The following is a 22,678-nucleotide window of genomic DNA, read 5'->3' on the forward strand; positions in this document are numbered from 1 at the left end:
ACAAATAAGCATCTGGAAAGTCTGAAAGAGTGAGGATTAACAACTATCTGATAGCATTAAGCAGCTAAAGCATATCTGAGAGCCTAGACAGTCTTGTTAGTATGCACTATCTTACCTAAAAAGCCAGCATGGTTTAACTGAAGACAACATTCCAATTCAATTCCTTTAATTCTAATAATAATGATAATGTTTCTTAGGAAAACAGTGGTTTCAAGTAATACTAGCAAATATTTTTTTTTCAAAACATTCAAAGATACATATACAAACAAAACAAATTATTTGGTTGCTCTATTTTTTTTTTCATTCTATTTTCATTCTATTATATTGATTAAGTGGTATGGTTACCAGTTGGTACTTATTGTGCTACATCCAATATCAAAAGCTGGGACCAGTTTAGGAGGTGGCTCACTCTTCATTTTATACTTGCTCTGAGTACTCCTCCCTACATTATTTCAATGTTCTAAACATGTTTCAGAGAATATCCTGAACAATGACAGAATGTGGAAAACAGTTTTTATGAGCATCATCATCATTTAAAGAAATAATATAACTATGTGTAATTCAGCTGGCTGTCATTAAATATACTCAGGCTTCTAATCCCCTCTGCTCAACATTTCCATCTAAGGTAAGAGGGTGGATTTAGGATTCATCTATGGTCCACCCTCACTCATTAAGCTGTTTTTGTTCTCACTTTTCACATAGAACTATTTTCTTCATTATTGACAGCAAAGGAATATTTTATCTGCTCTTTCATTGTAATACCAAGCCATTTAACTCCTTAAAACAATTAGTTCAGTTCACCAAGTTTCTTCAGTGATGAAGTTGCACATTGTACCATAGTACTTGAAATGATTATTCAAACCTAGGGAAAAGTGGTGTTTCACTATTTTCAAACTTTTTATTTTAACCAAGCATATTTAAATATAATTTTGCACTTCTCAGACTTCTGCAGTTAAAGAAAATTGTATTTCCTATTTGAGCCAAGAGTTATCTTCCTCCTCATACCTCTCTTGAAAACTCATTTTCTTAATTAGTGCATGCACAAGCCATAATTTTTGTCATTTTCAGGTGTCAGAACTAAGTGAAAACAATCACCCTGCATTTCAGTAGAGAATGGAGAGGAAATAGCAGAAAGCTAGTATACCAACTGAGTTCTGGGATTGGCCCTGGAACAGTTCTTTACATTTCAGGAGAAAATACAAGGTCACAGTCTCAGTTCCACTGCGAAAAACATTTTGAAAAGACTTAGCCTTGTGTGTCCCTCTGCAGGGGCGCATAGCCCCTGAGATGGACACATCTGAGCTCCCAGACTGCCCTCACTTCTGAGTTAACACTATCTGTCAGTTCCATCCATCTCTGTTGCTTGCCCTCATATTGTCCTCCTTGGGAATCAGCTGTTGCTGCCACTACACCATAATAAGAGGGTAATGCATCCTTGGCATAATGTTAATTAATATTTTAACACCTTGTTTTTCTAACCCTTCCAGATATTTTGCAACTCTCTCAATGTGCATATTCTTTTTCATCTTTATTATTGTATGTTACTTTTTATAGTTTGTAAAAGAATATAAAAAGTTGGGAAATACATGTAAAATCCTTTTTATGATTTCATAATTCTCATTTCTTGAACATTTTATTTTGCCATATTTTCATCATGGAAGTTACTGAACTCACTACTTTAATTTTATTTCTCTTTCCCAAGCTCAACTTCAGACTGATCACAGAATCACAGAACTGTAGGGGTTGGAAGGGACCTTGAAAGATCATTGGGTCCAACGAACCCCAGAGTCCTGGCTGTGCACATTAACCTGCTCCTCCTTGAATGAAAGGTGTTTGCATTGTCTCTGCCTGGGAAAATAATAATAATAGTATTTTTTTAAAAAGTGATAAGCTCTCTATATAGTTTTCTGTGATTGAAAGCCCATTTCTTTATTGGTATTCATCCAGTATTCTTGCCAAAATATCTCTTAAAAACAGACCAGTAATAAAAGCAAGAATGAAATACTATGCTTTTCTGGTGGGATACTGCTTTACTGCTTCAGCTGTGGGAATCTGAGGAGAAACTGAGCATTCATCAATTTGACCTAAATAATGAGAGGGAAAAAGAGGAAGATTTCCCGCTGTATAGTAAAATTAAATGAGCCTGGATGGAGAGAATGAAATGCTACAGTGAATCTAGGGGAAAAAAAAAAAAAAAAAGCCTTCATACATACATATGTATAGATATGTATATTTCTCTGAATAAATACATATTATATATATATTATGTGTAGGTAGCACATACATACCAAGAGGTCACAAAGCCTAAAGGATTAGCTAAAACTGCTTAAACAATCATTGTCTTTATAAGAAAATGAAAACAATCTTCAGTTTTTATACTAATTTGGTCTTGGAGAAGCATTTGGAAATGATATCAGATCTGAAGAGTAATTAAATATGTATCAGGTATTTGCTACTCCCCTGCCACATGCCTTTGACTAGCAACATTATTATGATTTTGCTGTAGTTCAAAAGATTGATCTCTGGTGATTTCAGTTTGGTTGAACATACCTACTACTTTAGCTCTGTTTCCAAAAGCAAAATTAGATGGCATATAGCCTCTAGTAAGCTAGCTAGTAAGCATAGCTGTTGAAAATGGATTAGGATATACAATATGGTATATAGTATGTAACAAATGCTTTAGACTATAAATGTTAAGAAACAAAAGAATTTACTTTTAGATGAATACCTTAGACAAACTAATTAATCAAATACAGAATATTTAATCATTTATTTTCTCTTTCTTGCTTTGAAGTAGTGAAAACTGAGAGAAGAGACAGAAAAGTTGGGTCACTTGCTCTACTTGACATGGGTGGGTATCAAAATGTCTTAAAATGAATATCTGGTAGTGTCCCCCATTTCTCTTTGAATAGTAGATTATTTCTTCTTTGTGTTATTCTGCACACTTGCTGATGGCATACAATTCCAAATCAAAATTAAAACAGTAAACTACCTACCTATGGAGGAAAAATCTGAAAACATCAGGCACAGATCATTATGAAAAAAAAAAAAAAAAAAAGCACAGTTGGTAAGAAGTGTACTTGCACATAAAAAGTAACAATGACTTTCAGAGCCTGTGACATGGTGATTCATCAATATGGGAAATCAGCTATGATCAGGAATGACATGAAGAACATTCATAGAGGATTGCAATGAACAAAAAAAAAAGTCTGATAATATACAGCTAACAGGTACCTTGGCAAAATGCATTTTTAGTGCTTTAAAAATACATTTGTAAATAGCATTTTTTTTTTCCTGTATATTTCAGTATGAATTCAATTTCAAAGCTTGTATACTTTTAACTTGATTTAAAATCTGAAATAATTAAAAGTTGATAATGTCTTAAAATGTCATCTTATTCATCATTTTCATACCATTTCTAATAGTAATTCTAACATGTTGATGGGAGCATTACAGATTGTTATCTTACTTGCTAGACTCTTAGGTCTAAAACAGCAAATATACCTGAAAGAAAGGAAGGAGGTTACTGAACAGATTATTTTATTTTAAAAATAGCTTGCATGCCTAAGTTCTTCCCAAACATTTTTTTGCAAGTACAAGCAAGACTGCTAAATTTCTTCTGCAAAGTAATTTGGTTTCACACCCACCTTAGTTTTCCTCTGTTTCTTTTAAATAATAAGATACTTTGTAAATTCTTTGGTTGAAAAACCTAAACTGTACATATTCTAAATAATGTACAGTAACCTCTCATATTTCATCTTGTTCATTTCAGGGTTTTCCTAGGACTGTTTCCTGTATTTCAGCTGGCTACTCTGTCATATGCACTGTTTTTACTGTAACATCTTAAGCTGATATTCAAATGGCAAAAAATAAAAAATGACACAGAAAATATCATTGATGTATGTCAAACAAACACAGAAAGAAATTAACCAGCAGACTGACTGGAAGGAGTTAACAATATTATTCCCAAAGCAAATGCTACAATTCAAGACAAATAATGGCAACATTACCGTATGTGATTAGTTTGTTTCATAATGTAAAGTAAAATATAAAAGCATCAGTCATTTTAAAATTTGATTCCAATGTCTGCAAACTGTCTGTATTACTTGTACTGTCAGCAAATCTCTGCATAAAGGATTTAATTGCTGTGGTAGGAAAACATTTGTAAATTACCATAAATGACACAAGTATTGCAAGCATAAACTAACAAGAAATCATATTGTTCCCCAAAATGTTTAATTCTCACTATTGACAGCATAATACATATCAGTAGTCTTTCTGGGAAGTGACTATATGTGTAATAAACATAAAAAAATATATGTAAGAAAGGAAACCCGATGAAAGTAAATCAACACAAAGCAGAAGATGCATCCATTGTTTTTCTGTTTGAGTAAATTAAGCCCTCTCCAGGCAAACCAACAGTTAGCTTCCTGTTCCTTCAACACTTTATTTTTAAAGGTAAACACAGAACATTGTAAATAAAAAGCCTTTAAAGATACTTCCAAAGATCAGACTGAGACTTAGGATGTTTCTTTCTAAGGTCATTATCAGAAAACCTTTGTGATGAAAAGAACGTTTTCATCAAAGAAAATGAAAAGAACATTTTTCAAAAAGAACATTTTTCAAAAAGTTACCTTTAGCCTGTGAGCTAATGAAAACCAGTAAATTGTGTATTAAAAGCCCATGATTGCAGTAAGGTACATCAGAGATGCTTCAGATGTACCTCAGACATTAAAGATTATGGAAAGTGCTATCTAAATAGTGTAGTAGTACCATTGCATTGAAAAAAAGTGATTTCATACAGTCATAAAATTTTACCTCTCCCTGGGGGAAAATTTAACAGTTTCAGGTGGAAAATCTTTTACAATTAAGTCTGACTCATTGGCTTCCTGGTCTTAACCTTCAGACAAGAAATAACAAGTTCTCTATAACGCTGACAAAAAAGTGTTGCTACTAAAAATCTATTCACATAATTTTAAGCTTCACTGATTTGTAATTATACAAATTGTTTACACTTTTGCAGTCCACTGTGGAAAATAAAGACTTCCTAAAGATTCTGATAAACTCAGATTTTACCCATATTGAAAATGGATCATCTTCTAAGAACATGTTTAATTAGGTCTGTTCAGTTAGTTAACCTGAACCACACTATTATTGCAAGTTGCACAGTACACATGTGCCATATAGCACATGCAATTTTTCATCAACTACAGGAAAAATTAAGTCCTAAAGTAAATAGTTAATCTAGCTGTTTGTAGATGTATAGCTTCCATTAACTTGCAGATTTAATATTTTAGAGCTTATACTTTATATCCCTACCTGGTTCACTAAACATCATAAGCCTTTATTTTGTAGTCTTGATTATGGGCCAGAAGTGAGCACAGGAAGAGTAAAATAAAGGACCGAGGAACACACTCTATACTGGGAAGGCAGTAGTCCCTAGCTTTCCAGATTCTGCAACCTATACCCCTGTTAAAACAAGATCTATCTGCATCTTAGAGTGTATTATGTAATCAGAACTCTACCTCAGTGTGGCTTTCTCCCCTTGGGTGGTATATGTAGAGGTGGACAGCACAACTGAACAAACACAGTGCTCTGTCACTTAAAGCATAGAGTAGGCAGAAAATAAAGATAGGAGAGCTGGTAGATATATATATTTTTAATTTCATTAAGTTTCCTTCAGGTTATTTGGAAAGTAGACTGGTTGCCAACCTGAAAAATTTTCTGTTCCTTGTGTTTAACTACTCACAACAACAAGGCGTGGTGAGCTGAAGCATCTCAGAAATAAATTTTGCCATGTGGAACCATTTTTATTTCATTTTAAAGCACAATGACACCTGACATTTTTCTGTGTGTGCTTTAAAGGCATGCGCAGCACTTCTGATCACTGAGATCTTCAATATTCTCATTTATTCTTTTCCTAATTCTTAGTCTGGTTCTTGAAAGACTCGATACCCAAAACTAAAGCTGACCATCTTCCTGCAGTTTCTCTACTTTGTAATTGGTTTTCCTTCTTCTGACTGAGAGTTTTAATTGACTAGGTCATATAAATTGGCAGAGTCCTGAGTGCCCCAATAGGCCTTAGTGACCCTGAACAGCCTCACCTGGGACTCCCCACACACTCATTTCACAACCTCTGACATGTGCTCAGGAGATCTCAGACCTGGGCACCCCAACTGTGCCTGAGCTACAGGGGACGTTACCTTTCTTCTGCCCCTGCTGATCCTGAATTGCAGACTGGACATCTTTGGCAGATCTTGGATGTAACACAACTTCACCTTGTCTGGTAGGCACCAGCCTGTTGATGGGAAACTTGTTCTCACCACCTCTCCTCACCCTGCTCAGGCACCATATCCCATCAGTCATGGTGCTGCCCAGCCTGACCTGTGGTCCCCCTGGCTTATGCCTCCTCCTTATTCCTGGAGCAGCGTCATGGTTCCTGCACCTTGGTAGATGTCACAAACACTGAAGCCTGAGTTTAAATGGAGCTCTGGGATGATTAAGCAGACGTTGCCTCAGTGAGCTGTCTGGGTGAGACATGGGAGGGCAAACAAAGTCTACTGGGGCACTCAGGGTCCTCACAGAGACTCAGAGTATGTTCCTGACTTGCAGACCACACTTTATACAGTCAAAGTTCACTAAGAGCAAGTATTAATACTACTGCCTCCAGGCACAAATTCTCAACAAGGGGTTCCCTATCTCCCTGGGAAAATCTGTAGGCCTCTCTAAACCCCAGAAGATTGAAAAGTACCATATACATACAGAAATTTATATTCAAATATATGATGTCTGAAGTTTCTTGTGACCAAAATGACCATCCACAAAATCTCCAGTAACAACTAGATAAAGGCAAACATTGGATAATAGGACAATATTTTTCATTAGTAATTGCTGATTATAGTTCTTATCAGAACGGCTAGTAGAAAGCTCACTTTTGGCATATGTAGCAAATTTAGTCTATAAACAGACTTTGCCTTAGTTCTCCTTTCTGGCGAGACATGGGGAACACACGTTGCAATTTTTGCTGCCAAACTGCCAGTTTTAGCATCAAGCTTCTATTATCTGTCTGTGATCTCATTCTTCCGCCACATAAAGCAGCAACACACTCCTCAAGTCTGAAAAGGCTGTTTGCAAGGAATGATAATGGTGAACATTTGGGACTGGATTAGAACTAATTAAAATGCTCTCAATGAAACCATTGGGATTTATACAGAGTATGTACCGCCTTTTATAGAACTAATATCTTTAATATTTACTAGGAGCACATGTTAAAAACATGTAAGAAAAAAAAAAAAAGAAAAAAAAATCTGCATAACCTTTAATATTAACTGGGATTATGAATTTGTAAACATTCATCCTTTTTAAATTATAAGTGAATACATAAGGAGAAAAACATAATTGAAAGGAAACTCTTGAAAGAACAGAAGGCTGAATGAACAATAACTCTGGGAAGCTGGTGCACTTGGGGACTATGGGTTTGATATCCTGTGCTGCCACTCAACTAACTTATTAGAAATATTATCAAAGCATACGATATTCTATCACATATAAAGCAAGGGCAGGAAGGGGTGATGTCATAAATCTTCAATTGGTTGAATCATTATTATAGCAATGTGCACTGGAGTACCTTAGGTAGACAGAGATGTAGACAGTCATTTTAATGATTCCCTTCTAATCTGCAAGGTTCAGTATAATTAGATAAAACAAACATTTAGGAGAGAGAGTACACAGCAGGCTTGTTTGCTTTTTCATGTTACCTCCATTTTTTTTATTATTTTTTATTTTTAATGGAGTATCAGTAGTATTTTGAGCACCTAATGTGCCTGTCATGTGCCCAGAATACATGTTACAAAATAAAAACTATCTGGTAATTTCCTGAAATCCATCCTCAGAGTGGTTCAATCCCTAAAACATATGCATTCCCCAAATTTCTCTAAGGTTTTCACCAAGTTATTTTTATCTGTGCTAGATTTATAGCCACAATGTTCTTGCTCTCTGACACCTAAAATGTAAAGCACCCACCATCCTGGCTGAGCTGCAGTCTGAAGACATTTACTTTGAGTTTCTGTCTCCAACTCAATTAATTGCTATCCCTGTTTTGCACCTCGGCTTTTTACTGATATTGCCCTTGAATGAAACCAATACTGACTCAAGCTGTTACTCAAATATAGGACTGCCTAGTGGTACCATGCTCACTTGTGCTTTCAGTGTAACTAAAGACATTGCTAGTATCAGTAAATCAAGGAAACAGTGCCACATCAATAATGTCTCCTGAATGCCACAGATAAGGTGGACCATCTCCTTATCAACACCTCAATTACACACACTCTCAAAGTACACTGAAGTACCACTAGTCACACTTGGCAGGCTCATCTGATGTCTTCTCTAGCACTTGGGCTGCAAAGTACTTAAATGCTCCACATTACTAATACCAATGTATTTCCATCTTTCTTCTTTTCAGGCTTGGTCTATTATTATCACTTTTTGTATTCCAAAGAGACATTAAGACTCCCTCACTCACCCACAAGAGGGCACCTAGATGACTCATATCAATTTTTTGGATTCAAAGACAGAAAATGTTTCATACACTACCAGTGCCAGCTGACTAATAATGGAAATTGGTTTCCTGCTGCAAGCAGTACTCTTACCTACTCCATGGCTGGAGGAGCATATACTCAATATTCTGTAGAGAGTATAAGAACAAACAATTCACCTGTGTTTGTATAGATGCATAACTTTAATTTAGGCAAAATAAACAAATTAAGTCCCACTGAAACGCAGCAACCAAGCTCTAAAAGTAATTTTTCCTTTTCAGAAAGCAACAACAAAAACAATAAACCACATACAAAAAGCAATCATATGTCATAAATGTTTAAATTTAATAAGCAAAGAAATTAAAAAAAAAAAATCTTGCTTCATCACCCAATTAGTTCTTGATTATAGCCTACAATTAGCTTTTAAAAGCATCACATTTCGGTGGCCTCAGGATATACATCACATTGATTAAGTGCTCAGCTCCTTGAATGCATGTGTATTAGCCTCCACTGAAAAAAAATAATTATATACTAATGCAAATAGTAATGCTGGGTCAATACTCTGTGCTTGCACCCTGAGAACAAGGGGCATTCCTGTAAAGGAAAGGCAGCTTTTAATTTAATTCAAAATTTTACAGGAATTTGAATCAACATACTTTTTCTGCCCACTGCATGTACACTTTACGTCTTGACCTCCACTCAACAGCAAAATTCACAGCCATAGTATATAACCCTTCCACTCTGTGTTGTTACAGAACTACTAAACCAACAGGTAAGAGTGTTTTTTAATTGTGCTTTTGACACTTGCCTGGATCTTTAAAAAAACAATTCTTGATATTTACAAAGCTGTTATGAAGTACATCCACAGTTCCCATTGCATCCACCATACTCCAGTTATGCCGCACAAATTCTTGGAAAGTTCTAGTGAACTAAAAGGTTTCCTAATTAAAAATACACATTACTAAAGTATTGAAGATCAATGGCAACACAGATTTTTTAGTTCAACTGTTTCAGATTATTAAATAAAATTGAGTTTCATACTTAAACAAATGTGTGTTTCTGTCAGCGTGTTTCTTCATTGTGTGGACATTGCAGTTCTTTTCTGAAAGACCAAGATGGACTAAGCTCTAGAAGAGCCTAGAACAGTCAGCAAACATTTTATTCCTATCCTACCAAAATAACACATATCCCTTAAAACATTAAGTGGGATATTAATACTTATCAGCTCACGCCATTAAGCTATTCATGTGTCAGCAAATATACTGAGTAAAATTATTTTGGTGATTTCTATAAGGAACATTTACTTTGAGAGAAGTCACAACACTGACAGTTTGAAAGACTTTGTACAACAGTTTCTCAAATAATGGAAATAGCTTTGCTTCCTCTGGACTATAGAGCAGGGATTCACCAAACCCATTTGTTACTATAAATACAAAAATTAGCAAGCATTTGTTCTTCTCAGAGATGCCTAATTCCCCTGGAAGAAATAGTTTCTCTATACAGAGTGCCATTCTACTTAATTACTTTGTACAGCTGGTCACAACAAGGAAATTTCTATATTATGCTGCAAGAACATATGAAGGATAAATGAGAAAGAAAGAAAGAAAGAAAGAAAGAAAGAAAGAAAGAAAGAAAGAAAGAAAGAAAGAAAGAAAGAAAGAAAGAAAGAAAGAAAGAAAGAAAGAAAGAAAGAAAGAAAGAAAGAAAGAAAGAAAGAAAGAAAGAAAGAAAGAAAGAAAGAAAGAAAGAAAGAAAGAAAGAAAGAAAGAAAGAAAGAAAGAAAGAAAGAAAGAAAGAAAGAAAGAAAGAAAGAAAGAAAGAAAGAAAGAAAGAAAGAAAGAAAGAAAGAAAGAAAGAAAGAAAGAAAGAAAGAAAGAAAGAAAGAAAGAAAGAAAGAAAGAAAGAAAGAAAGAAAGAAAGAAAGAAAGAAAGAAAGAAAGAAAGAAAGAAAGAAAGAAAGAAAGAAAGAAAGAAAGAAAGAAAGAAAGAAAGAAAGAAAGAAAGAAAGAAAGAAAGAAAGAAAGAAAGAAAGAAAGAAAGAAAGAAAGAAAGAAAGAAAGAAAGAAAGAAAGAAAGAAAGAAAGAAAGAAAGAAAGAAAAAGAAAGAAAGAAAGAAAGAAAGAAAGAAAGAAAGAAAGAAAGAAAGAAAGAAAGAAAGAAAGAAAGAAAGAAAGAAAGAAAGAAAGAAAGAAAGAAAGGAAAGAAAGAAAGAAAGAAAGAAAGAAAGAAAGAAAGAAAGAAAGAAAGAAAGAAAGAAAGAAAGAAAGAAAGAAAGAAAGAAAGAAAGAAAGAAAGAAAGAAAGAAAGAAAGAAAGAAAGAAAGAAAGAAAGAAAGAAAGAAAGAAAGAAAGAAAGAAAGAAAGAAAGAAAGAAAGAAAGAAAGAAAGAAAGAAAGAAAGAAAGAAAGAAAGAAAGAAAGAAAGAAAGAAAGAAAGAAAGAAAGAAAGAAAGAAAGAAAGAAAGAAAGAAAGAAAGAAAGAAAGAAAGAAAGAAAGAAAGAAAGAAAGAAAGAAAGAAAGAAAGAAAGAAAGAAAGAAAGAAAGAAAGAAAGAAAGAAAGAAAGAAAGAAAGAAAGAAAGAAAGAAAGAAAGAAAGAAAGAAAGAAAGAAAGAAAGAAAGAAAGAAAGAAAGAAAGAAAGAAAGAAAGAAAGAAAGAAAGAAAGAAAGAAAGAAAGAAAGAAAGAAAGAAAGAAAGAAAGAAAGAAAGAAAGAAAGAAAGAAAGAAAGAAAGAAAGAAAGAAAGAAAGAAAGAAAGAAAGAAAGAAAGAAAGAAAGAAAGAAAGAAAGAAAGAAAGAAAGAAAGAAAGAAAGAAAGAAAGAAAGAAAGAAAGAAAGAAAGAAAGAAAGAAAGAAAGAAAGAAAGAAAGAAAGACAGGGAGGGAGGGAGGGAGGGAGGGAGGGAGGGAGGGAGGGAGGAGTGGAGGTTAAACAGAAACCCTACTAGGTGCAAAGTTTGTCATCAGTATTACTCATATTTATGTTAGTAATACTGATAGTTAGTAACACTACAACAATCTTCACTGTATCTCAGATGGTAAGATTGTCCAAGTACTTTATAGACTATATGTATCATTTGTAAGTTATTACAAAGTCATAGAAAGTTTTCCATGTCAGAAAAGGAGCATCACACAAGTGGCAATTCAGTTCTCCTTATAAAGAGAATAGAATTCAGCAAAATAGAGAAACAAATATGAGAAATAACAATTACTCAGAGTTTTTGTTGTTGTTGTTGTTGTTTTTTATGAATTGCAGTCCCAGAAAGGGATTTGAGCAAGATTTCCTGAAATTACACTAATACTGAAAAGTCAAAGGTATGACTACCTTAATATTTTCTAAAGTGACTGATAAGCCAAAGAAAGGCTTTAGTACAATAAAAGGCACCAACATGGGTTATTATTGAATTGCTCCTTAGTCACTTCATTTAAAAGATGTCTCAGAAAATTGTTAAAGTTCTTCCATTTTCTAATCTAGATTATAACGCTGTTTTACAACAGAATTAAAGTGCAATGTGCAATTTTAAATGCTAAACAAACGTGAACCAGAGAATTTCTGGGGAGTTTCACTATTTCTACAAAGTTAGTCAGTCCAAAATAAATCAGCACTCCAAATAAAACTTCCTGGAAGGGGTATTGTGGTTTAACCCAGTGAGAAGCTAAGCACTACAAAGGCTCACCCCTCATTCCTGCAGTGGGATAGGGGATAGAATTGAAGAAGAAAAAAAAAAAGAGAGAGAAGAGAGAAGAGAGAAGAGAGAAGAGAGAAGAGAGAAGAGAGAAGAGAGAAGAGAGAAGAGAGAAGAGAGAAGAGAGAAGAGAGAGAGAGAAGAGAGAAGAGAGAAGAGAAGAGAGAGAGAGAGAAGAGAAAGAGAAGAAGAGAAAGAGAAGAGAAAGAGAAAGAGAAAAGAAAGAGAAAGAGAAAGAGAAAGAAAGGAAAGAGAAAGAGAAAGAGAAAGGATACATGTCATTATCCTTTAATCTCCGAGATAAAGACAGTTTAAAGAAGGGGAGGAAAAATTAGAGATGCAGAATACCATCAGCTTACCACCAGCTGACGATGCTCAGCTGGTCCGCAAGCAACAGAAGCCTCCCCAGCCAATTCCCTCTATTTTATGCTACAGAGTGATGCCATATGGTTTGGGCCAGCTGTCCTGGCTGTGTCTCCCTCCCAGCAATTTGTATATCCCCAGCCTCGTCACTGGCAGGGCATGAGAAGCTGAGAAGTCCTTGACTTCTCAGCAACAACTGAAACATCAGCATGTTAGCAGCATTATTCTCATCCTAAGCACAGTGTTGTACAGATACAAGGAAGAAAATTTACTCTATCCCAGCCAAAACCAGGGAAAGATGTGAGCTGTCCAATACCCTAGTGTTAGGGTTGTTTATAGTCTAATATTAAATAGCACATTGAACACATCTTGAACAGTGGTTTTCTCCATGAACAGACAGCTGCATGGCCAGAGAGCCAATAGCCAAGCTGTAACTGCAGCAAATAATGTAGGAGATGTTTATGCTTTGTTGATTTTGATTTTAGTGATTAAGTTTCTCAAGGTAGAAGCATGTTTTATTCTGTTTCCACATAGGGCCAGATAAATAATGTTCTTTCACAAGGACTCATTTTAGCTGATTAACACCCATGTTATTTTATATTGGTTCCTAAACTATGTTTGGATGATTGGTATATTTATTTTTTCTGGCCTTGTACTTTATCCGAGCAAACACAGAGAACAACGCCGATGCAATTGTCTTTTAATCTCTGTGTATTTGCTATCGTTTGGTTTAAGATGTTCAAGTACTGGTATCTTAATCAGAAACTCATTTGATAGTTTAGAACACAAAGAATGTATTATGAATGAATAAGTTTCACTTGTTGTCAACCATAGGAACCATTCCCTTTGTATGCAAATGTGGATATCTCAACTCATTTAAAAATTTGAATGTTGTGCACTTACAAAAGCTGCATATTCTTAAGTCAGAGTGATTTGACTTGATATTTTCTTTTTTTTTTTTTTTTTTTTTTTTTTTTTTACACAGTAACGACATATAAAAATGTACAAATCAAATGAAATTCCTTCTTTACATTGTGTATTCTTAAATTTAAAAAATGACTGTTATGGTACAAAACTTTTATTCTTTCCACTACTCAATCTGTGTAGTGATTATGCTATATGGAAAAGTGTAAAAAGTGTACCTAGAAATAGTCATATTATGCAAGCAAAAGGAGTAACACCTCATAAATTCTAATAAGGCCACATGAGACTATCATGGCAAATGGGACAAAAGGTATGTCGTCCATGAGAACAATATTCTATGATTCTATGGAACAATATTCTATGATTCTATGATTCTGTTTTTAAAAACATTTGAAAGTGATTGCCAATATATCACTTTTTTTTTTTAATGCTTTTCTCCTACATTTACTTCAGATCTTTGTGAATGCAGAATGTTTCTAAATTACAAGATTTCTGTGAAAATAGCTATATATGAATAGTGCACAAATAATAAAATATACAGGAAAAGGTTTTTAGTTCCTCTAAAGTTCATTCTTCTTTTGGTCATTTTCAACTTTATTCTTTAGATGTAATAAACAGATACAAAAGGATAAAAAGGGACATATAGAAAGCATATTGTTTCCTCTTTAAAGCTGCAATAACTTTTATAAGTTTTTATAATACAGACCCATAGACACAATGTGGTTTTTTATTATTTATTATTTATTGTACTGAGAAACACACCCATCTGAGTTTTTCTGTGACTACGAACATGACAATATCTGCAATGGCTAACCATGTAAATTCTGTTTAAATGCAAGTTTTAAGTATCTCTTAGTGTATGGAATATTAGGAGGATATACATTTTCTGGTCAAATGATTAATTCTCAAAGTAGTTAAGACATTATTTAGGATCAAAGAGAAAATAATTACCAGAGAAAAAGTATCACTAATTTATACAGCTCTTTTTATCCAACAAAATCTCTATACTGACAGATTCTGAGCCAAACTCACACAGAATGTCATTTTGTTCAGCTTGTTGGAATTTCTGAGGTGTATGTCGGGGCTTAAGTTAGTGAATAAATGTATGTACATAGAATTGTAATAACTTCATATTGTTTTCCTCCTCTCACAACTGAGATGCAAACAGCTGTAGAGGACATCTTTGGAAACTGACACTGAGCCCTTATACACACTTGTTAGCACACTTCTCTTCATGCTGTTTATAGGCATTCAGTATTTTATGTCCCAAAATATTTTGCATGGATTAATACACTCCAAAAATCAAGCACAATAACATCTTTGTAAGAGAGAAAATGTTTTCTAGAAGAAAAATTAAAGGTCTCTCTTTGCCAATGCCGGTATTATGACAAAATGGACCCGAGTTTAACTTAGACTGCTATTGTGAACCTTATGGTGATGAAGGATAACAATGCTCCAGGATGTATTATCAACAGCTTCACCAGCAATAATTATTCCCTTCTGCTTTAAAATTACATCAATATTAGTACAGAAAATTATGCTTCTCTCACCACTGCCACTTTGTAATAGAAATGAAATCCACAGTGAAGGTGGTAAAGAATTGGAACAGCTGCACAGAAAGCTCTGGGTTTCTCATTCCAGGAGATACACAAACTTGACTGGACATGCCCTGAGAAACTTTATCTAACTATAAAAGTTGCCGCTGCTTTTAGAAGTAGGCTGGACAAAATGACCACAAGGAGTCCCTTCAGATGTGAATTACTCCATTGTTTGTTTGTAGTAGTACTGTGCAGAATATCTCTTGCAAATGTTAAAATAGGTTTGAATGAAGGGTAATCTACCTGCATCCCAGTCCACAATGTACGATGATCTCAGTCATGTTTGTGATTCATTCAGAGCATCATACTGATGTACTAGACTGCAACAGAAACCAGCTATTGTAAACATCTTTGTTTCATTTATAGTATTCTGCAGCCAGTGATGAGAAGCCATACTGATGGAAAGAAAGACAGGCTCCATATACATAGCAGAGGCTTTCATAAGCCTTAATACTCCTTCTTTGTTAATGTTGTTGTTTTATCCTGAACAGATCACAGTTACAAGATTTCCAGACCCAGTAATGAGAGTATTGGTCATTTGTCTGACATCATTATGTGCAGTTTTCTTTGATGCTCTCCCTATCATCAGAGCTTATTTTTTTTTTAAGAAAACTGAAAGGAAATAACTGCTAAGTTACTTGAAAATCAGATGTTGCTCATGCACTGAGAATGAATGCTATAAAGATAAGTGAATCTGGTGTTAGCAGCAGCCTGTGCACCAGCTACACTTCAAGAAAGACAGTGAGTCCAGGTCATGAGAGCTGATGTCTAGACACCCACGATATTGTCCAAAAGCAAAAGTCATCATCACTTGCATATCTATATGCTGATACGATAAGTAGACGGCCAGGACATGTGACTTTAACATTGACTTTAGGTGCATTTACCCACTGCATTTAGAATTTAATATGTTGGTTAAAAACAGGGAAAAAACAAAACAAAACAAAAAACATGGAGAGAGAGAGAGAGAACTTTGCTCTGTAAAGTAAAGTACATGCATTTTCTATATCCACAGGAGACCATTGCAATACTTCATCTTACCTTTCCTTTTCAGGACCAACAAAGTCTGCCTTGCAAAGAAGCACCCCAATCATTCAGAGATCCATAAATCCCCTCAAAGAGAGCTAACAAGCCTGTGCTATCGGATCTTCTATAATCTGTACCAAACAAATTACTTTGGATGAGTGTTAAAAAGCAAAAATCAAAATAGCATCTGTTTCCTTCACATCTATACAAAAAAGAGATTACAAAGGCCCTTCAGGGATCTTTTAACATGATCAGGAAACAAAAAAATATACTGTTGATCTTATCTTTATTGTTAGTAGTGCTTGGATATATTTTGTGATGGAATTTTCAAGTGCCTTGTTTCTTAATGAAAATAAATATGAATTTGGTCCTGTTTTTACAAACAGGGATCCGAGACATACAGTCAGTTGACAAAGAAGCAGGATTAAAAGAACCCATCTAGATAAAAAAGAAACAACAGAAACCTACGTCAGAAAGCAGCGACTTCCAGCTTGAAGTGTTGTTCCAAGGAAACACCCATTTCTTTGCCTTAGGAGTGGCTGGGAGGACCACTTATTTTATAAGGCTGCAGCAATGTCTGGCTGACATGGGGGAAATATAGTCACCAAAAACAGCTCTTTGGGAGCACTGTTACTCTTACAGAAAGGAAAGTTTGTCCTCCAGCTTTACATGGCATGAAAATGGTGCCACTTAAAGACCCAGAGGCAATATAACATGCTGCAAGCAAAGTCACCTCTGGGATTCATGGTTACCTGTATTTCTAAATAATCAGCTTCCACAATGTGTTTCCCAGAGCTCTTCCCTACATACAACTTGTATTGGTATTAATGGGGAAAAAAGAGTATAGGATGGTTTAGTGCTACTACCAACTGCATTCATTGTAACTTGTATTTTCAGTCAAAAACCTACATGTGCTTATGAGACACAGACTCCTGTCCTAGAGCAAAGCACTTAACTAGACCACAGATCCATGACCACAAAAACAGTCTGCTAATAAGGAGATAGCCAGCTACAGGGATGATGCTTTATTTTAAAAATATCTTGCTTCTGGCAAACTAACATGAAGCTGCAGCAACACCATATTTTTCATGAATCTCAGATCAATATGGAGCTATATGCCCTGCGTACTAGAATGGCAACATGATATGTAAGGTATTATTCATGTTTTTGCTATTGTGCATTTCTAGTTCAGTTGGAAGGAATGCCCATCTAATCATGAAAATCTGATGTTTTATTGACCAGTATCAAGGCTTCGTTGACAGCAGATGCGTTGCTGAAATGCAGACGAAGGTAAGGGTCCAGTCTTGGGAATGAAACAGTATTACAATATCTTAATTAGTAAACTGTATTACGCCATAAGGAACTCAACTTTTATGCCTGCAGCGTTTAAACATTTAGTAGCCTCTCTTGGTGGGGAAGTTGACTGAGAGTTCAAATCACAGAAAAGGAAATTACATGTTTTATGTTGCTTTACCCTATCTGTTTTTTTTTTAATTTTTAATTTTTTTTAGAAATTGAACATTTCAATAATACTAAAGAAATCAGCTTTTGATGGTATTAAATGTGTACATATTTATCTCTCACTGACACAAAAATGGTATTTTGAGACCAAGCCTGACTAGCGCATCACAGGCTGACAACCTATGTATTTACAGGAGAATAGTTACTTTGCATGTTTGGAATGTCTCTGAAAGAACAACATAGTGATACACAAAATCAAGGGTAAATTAAAAGCCTGTTACAGTTGTTTTTGCAGCTATGAGAATATGAGAAAAAAAAAAAAAAAAGGCCAATCATGTTTTGTAATGCAGATAATAGAGAATCTATCACATTTAATTCAAGACTTAAACACTGCTAATTTTGAAGTGAAATTTAAATATCTGTTTTCTTACTGGTGTCAATACTTTGAGCACACTTTCAATTATTTTTTTTTCATTTAGCTGCTTAAAAACATTTAAAAGAAAACAAGCTCTAAATTCAGCCCTTCAACCCTCTGTATCACTTTTAAAAAGATGCTGATCTATTCTAAGATGAAAATATTATGCACTACATAATACAAGGGCGGTGGCAGCAGCTGTGGATTCCCTATCATAGGTTTGCAAACACATTTAATCTAATTGATGAGCTTTTGTTTAAGCACACATTGATATGCATCCTGTGACGCATACGGGTTGCAAAGATTCACAGCAACATGCAGCCCAGGTGATCTGTCACTGAGGCTAAAACAACTTTTATATATCTGAGGATGTAAAATGCATTAATACTATTTTCATACAACACATATTATATCATTATATAGCTGGATTCATTCGGTTTCCAACTGAAATCTACTACGTGATTCACGCTAATTTTAACAAGGAGAATCAGGACTACTGTGGATAAACATTTGTCCTCTGTGCTTTGGACACATCATTTTAAAAATTAATTTGACGTCATGCATTAGTGCAAGCAACTTACGCAATCTTATGTAAATAAACAGGTACATAAAATCTCAGTTACAAATTTCACATTACCACCTATGATAACACTGATAACACTGTATTTTACACATATAACTGAATGCTTCATGTGATCTTCCTTTGTTGCAAACATCTTTCTTGCATACTCTTAGGAACTGAGGAGAAAAAAAAAAAAAAAAAAAAAAAAAAAAAGAGAGCACTCTTGTGTTTTACTAGTCTTTTACTATTATTAAAAATTAACTAGAGTTCTGAAACATAGAATCAGTGAACACTTGTCTTGACCTCATTTGGGGAAATAACAATCTATTCTTCCAGAATGCAATGACATGTGATTTTGCATCGAGTTGCCATTAGAGAAAGCCTATGTCTTGTCTGTGTCGCTGATATTCAGGGCCATCTTTATTGAATTAAAAATAGGAATACAGCTTCAGAAATATAGACATTGAACCATTGTGTGTGGTTTCTTTCTTTCTCTCTCTCTCTCTCTCTTTCTTTCTTTCTTTCTTTAACATCATTTAAAGATGTTTGGAGGCACCATGTATGTCAATAACACTAATTGACAGACTGTCTTTTTGTCAGTAGTTGGCCTATGGAAAGCTTTCCTCCAAATACATGCATTTAAGTCCACTTGGAACATATTATGACTATATTTTAGAGAATTCTACATTCCTGTGGAATTTAGAAAAGAAATGTTTCCTGTTCTCACATTACAAAAACAGATGTTTAAAGAAAGAAACAAAGAAAGAGAAAAAAAAAAAAAAAAAAAGCAAAGAAAGAAGGAAGGAAAACACATGCAAAATAATCACTGAAATGGTTTAAGGCAAGCTATCATTCAGTAAAATTACAGAAAATGACTAGGTGAGGGGGAAGGAATGGAGTCTCCGCTTTATTATGGTTCCTTCTTCTTTATGAAAATACTGAAAAAAATGCTTAGTTACAGAGAAAATTATGAATATTATACAAACCATCATAATGATAGTTTTCCTTCCTGCAAGGTCCTCAATCCATGAAATGAAAATCCATTGTAAAACTTCAGTAATTCAGAAGGACATATGGCATAGTAAACCAGGGCTCTTTCCCTTAGAGAACTCATAAGAAAAACACTTCCAACATAAGGATACCATTCACAATGTTTCTAACTGGAGAACTTTATTTGGTTTTAGTTTTGTTTGTTTGTTTTTCTTGAAATCCTTTGTGGTTAATTGTAAATTCATCAGGAACTTCCTTCCAAAATCTCCTTATGGTTCATCTTCTAATACTATCCACAATTCTCTCAATAGTCTTTGGCATGGTTTGTGCCACCTCTACAGATCAGTTTAGCTTCTCCCCCTCTTTCCTAAGGCAGAAACTGCTGTGAGCTCCCTGCACTGCAGTGCAATGCAGCCCAAGTACCAGCAGTATCAATTGTGTTTGTCTGTGTAGGTTTCCCTTGTGTTGCACTAACCTCTGCAATCCCCCCATCCCTATCAGAGATACACACTCAGCAGCCTCCTAACTCTTTACGGGAAGGAGAGCAGGATACTATGAATCACTGAGGAGACTCTGGATGATCTCAACATCTTTTGATGAGACAATCTTCCTCCTCCCTGCCTATTTTATATGCATCTTCCTCATTTCTTCCTTCTCTTCTCGCCCCCCCCTTTTTGCACAGATGTGCTGTGGCCACCCCAGCCCCATGACTCAGCTCCCACTCTCGCCCCCATGTACTGTGCACCCACAGTGCTTCACAAGTTTAGGCACCTAAGACTCATCATTGCCCTCCATGCTCAATTACCCCTGTGTCTCCTCGCCCTGAGGTCCCTGGAGTGTCCTGTCACTGCTCAGACTGCCAGACTAGCTCTTCTTTTGTTTGTATCTCTCAGGCTCTTCTTCCCTGCAGTCCCCCTCAAAAGCCCTCACTATCCCATCAGTCGTCCTAACTCCAGGACCTGCACTTCAGTATAGATTTTGTCCAAGAAACAAACTCCATGCTTCTTTTGCGCGTACTGCCTGGACACCTCTCAGGATCTAAATCCCCAAAGTGGTAGAAAAGCAGTAACTTTGTATGCTTTGGAAAACTCCTTTCCTGAAGCTGTAAGGAAGGGAGCCCTCCCCCTTTCCCCTTATGGGTGTTGAGTGCTAAACTGTTTTCCCAGCGTAGTCAATCACAACCCTTACAGGCAGCCTACAGTAAAAAAAAGGAACATAGTTTTCCAAAGCACTCAAACTATTTCTTTTCTTTTTTTTTTTCTTTTTTTTTTTTTTTTCCTTTCTGTTGCATAGCCTGAAACCATCCCGCTTCCCTCCTAAACACATCTTAGAAAGAGTTGGCTTCCAAAGGAGCTGGAATCTCTATTCACCTCCTGCATCTTTGATTTTTCTTGCCATCCTTACCACTAGGACATTTGCAGGCTTGTTTTCTTCAAGTATCTGGAGTATCTGCAAACCTAAACCTCCCTGGTTTCTGCTCCCCTAGTGTGTAAAAGTTGTGTTAGCCTTAATATGTTACTCAGCTTCAAAAAGCCGAGATGAGATACTCACACAGCCTCGCATCTGTGCGACCAGGTCTCTGTGCAAAAATAAAATAAAATAAAAATAAATAAAAAATTAAAAAAAAAAAAAAAAAAAAAAAAAAAACAAACAAGCGAGCTCTGGATACAGCTGAAGTGAGCGGCAGCCGGGAAGACTCAGGAATCCCCGCACTCCCTTTAACACCCGACCTGCCCAAAGCAGAGCTCCCCCCAGTCCCAGTTTGCAGGCAAGTAAACCCCCTCTTACGTCCTGTGGAAAAGTTGAAGTCCTCCCCTGCCGCAAGCGTGCGAAAAGAAAAATAATAATAATAATAGTAAAATAAAATAAATGAAATTAAATAGAGAAGGAAAAGTTGCCCGGCAGCTGCAGTGGTCCCGCTGCCCGGAGCATCACCACCACTCACCGGTTCTTCCCGGTGGCTCCTCTCGCTGCCCGCCGCCTCCTGCCTCCCGCTGGCGGTGTGATGCTGCGGGAGGGACGGAGGGAAGGAGGGAAGGAGGGGGGGAGCCAGGAGCCTCCCGCAGGTGCCGCCGAGCGTGACGGGCCGGAGGAGGGGCGGAATGGAGCTGGGCGCTGCAGCGCAGCCTGTGCTGCAGTGCCGGCGGCAGGGGGAGCGGCGCGGAGGCGCGGCGCGGCGGGCGGCAGCCTCCGCCGGCGGTGGAAGACGTGGGGGAGACGGGGAGGGGGAGACCCCCCTGCAGGCAGCAGGCTGGCCCGGGGGAGAGGGTGGCACGGGAATCCCCCCCACACCGCGGGCGAGGTGGCAGGGAGGTAGGGGCGAGCCCCATTTTGCCGGTAGAAGGGGGAAAGGGAGGGAGTGACACCCCCGCACGCACTTTGCTCCAGAAGATGGGGTTTCGGGAGAGGCAACAGGGGAGGATGCGCGAAATGGTGTGTTTCTTAAGGGTTGCAGCAGGCCCCGTGGCCACCCGAGGACCACGGCATCCTTGCTCCTTGCTGTCCTCCCGTAGCGTGTGCCCTGAGCACTTCTCGAAAACAGTGCGAGGCTGTGTGCGCTCTGCATGCAGAGACCGCAAGTTGATGTATCGAGGTGGCAAAAAATACAGTGGGTGCAGGGGGTCTCACAGGCGGGACTCACCTTCAGGAGCGCAAAAATACCTGGCTATGAGAACAGCGAAGCATCAGAATAGACAGCCTTGGGCAATGGCAATATCCCCAGCATTGATTCCTTCTAAGAAAAAAGAAAAAAATCAGTTTCAGGACAATTGCTCTGTCTTGGGAGACATGGATAAACTAGATATTCTTCTGAACTCTTTCTTTGGACTTAGATTCTATGAATAGTAGCAGGTTACCATGTTTATTACTGTTATCACCAACACTTTTAACGCTGTGGCATCAAAGACCATAAGTGATATTACTTTGCTGCACTAGATGCTAATACCCACTAATGAACAAAGAACATTAAGAGCTCCTCCTTCATGACTTCTTCACACATTTACAAGCAATTCCACTGGCAGCTCATGTGCAAAGTGACAAATACAGTGGTATTACCAAAGCAAAGGCATGAGAGAAGGTGAAGACAGTAGATAGGGCTTTGTATTAAAATTACTTTTCAAAATG

General features: G+C 36.4%; 1 protein-coding gene across 1 annotated transcript in view; it reads right to left on the reverse strand.

Moving 5' to 3' along the window:
* The window catches only part of SV2C (synaptic vesicle glycoprotein 2C), a 114,098-nt gene extending 92,430 nt beyond the window's left edge, over nucleotides 1-21,668 (reverse strand). Inside the window, exon 1 of the mRNA XM_027446670.3 lies at nucleotides 21,501-21,668. The gene's annotated coding sequence lies outside the window, so the exon portion shown is untranslated. The remainder of the gene's footprint in view (nucleotides 1-21,500) is intronic.
* Between the last annotated feature and the right edge of the window lie 1,010 nt (nucleotides 21,669-22,678).

The sequence above is a fragment of the Anas platyrhynchos genome, chromosome Z (assembly GCF_047663525.1).
Source record: "Anas platyrhynchos isolate ZD024472 breed Pekin duck chromosome Z, IASCAAS_PekinDuck_T2T, whole genome shotgun sequence".
NCBI classification, from domain to species: domain Eukaryota; kingdom Metazoa; phylum Chordata; class Aves; order Anseriformes; family Anatidae; genus Anas; species Anas platyrhynchos.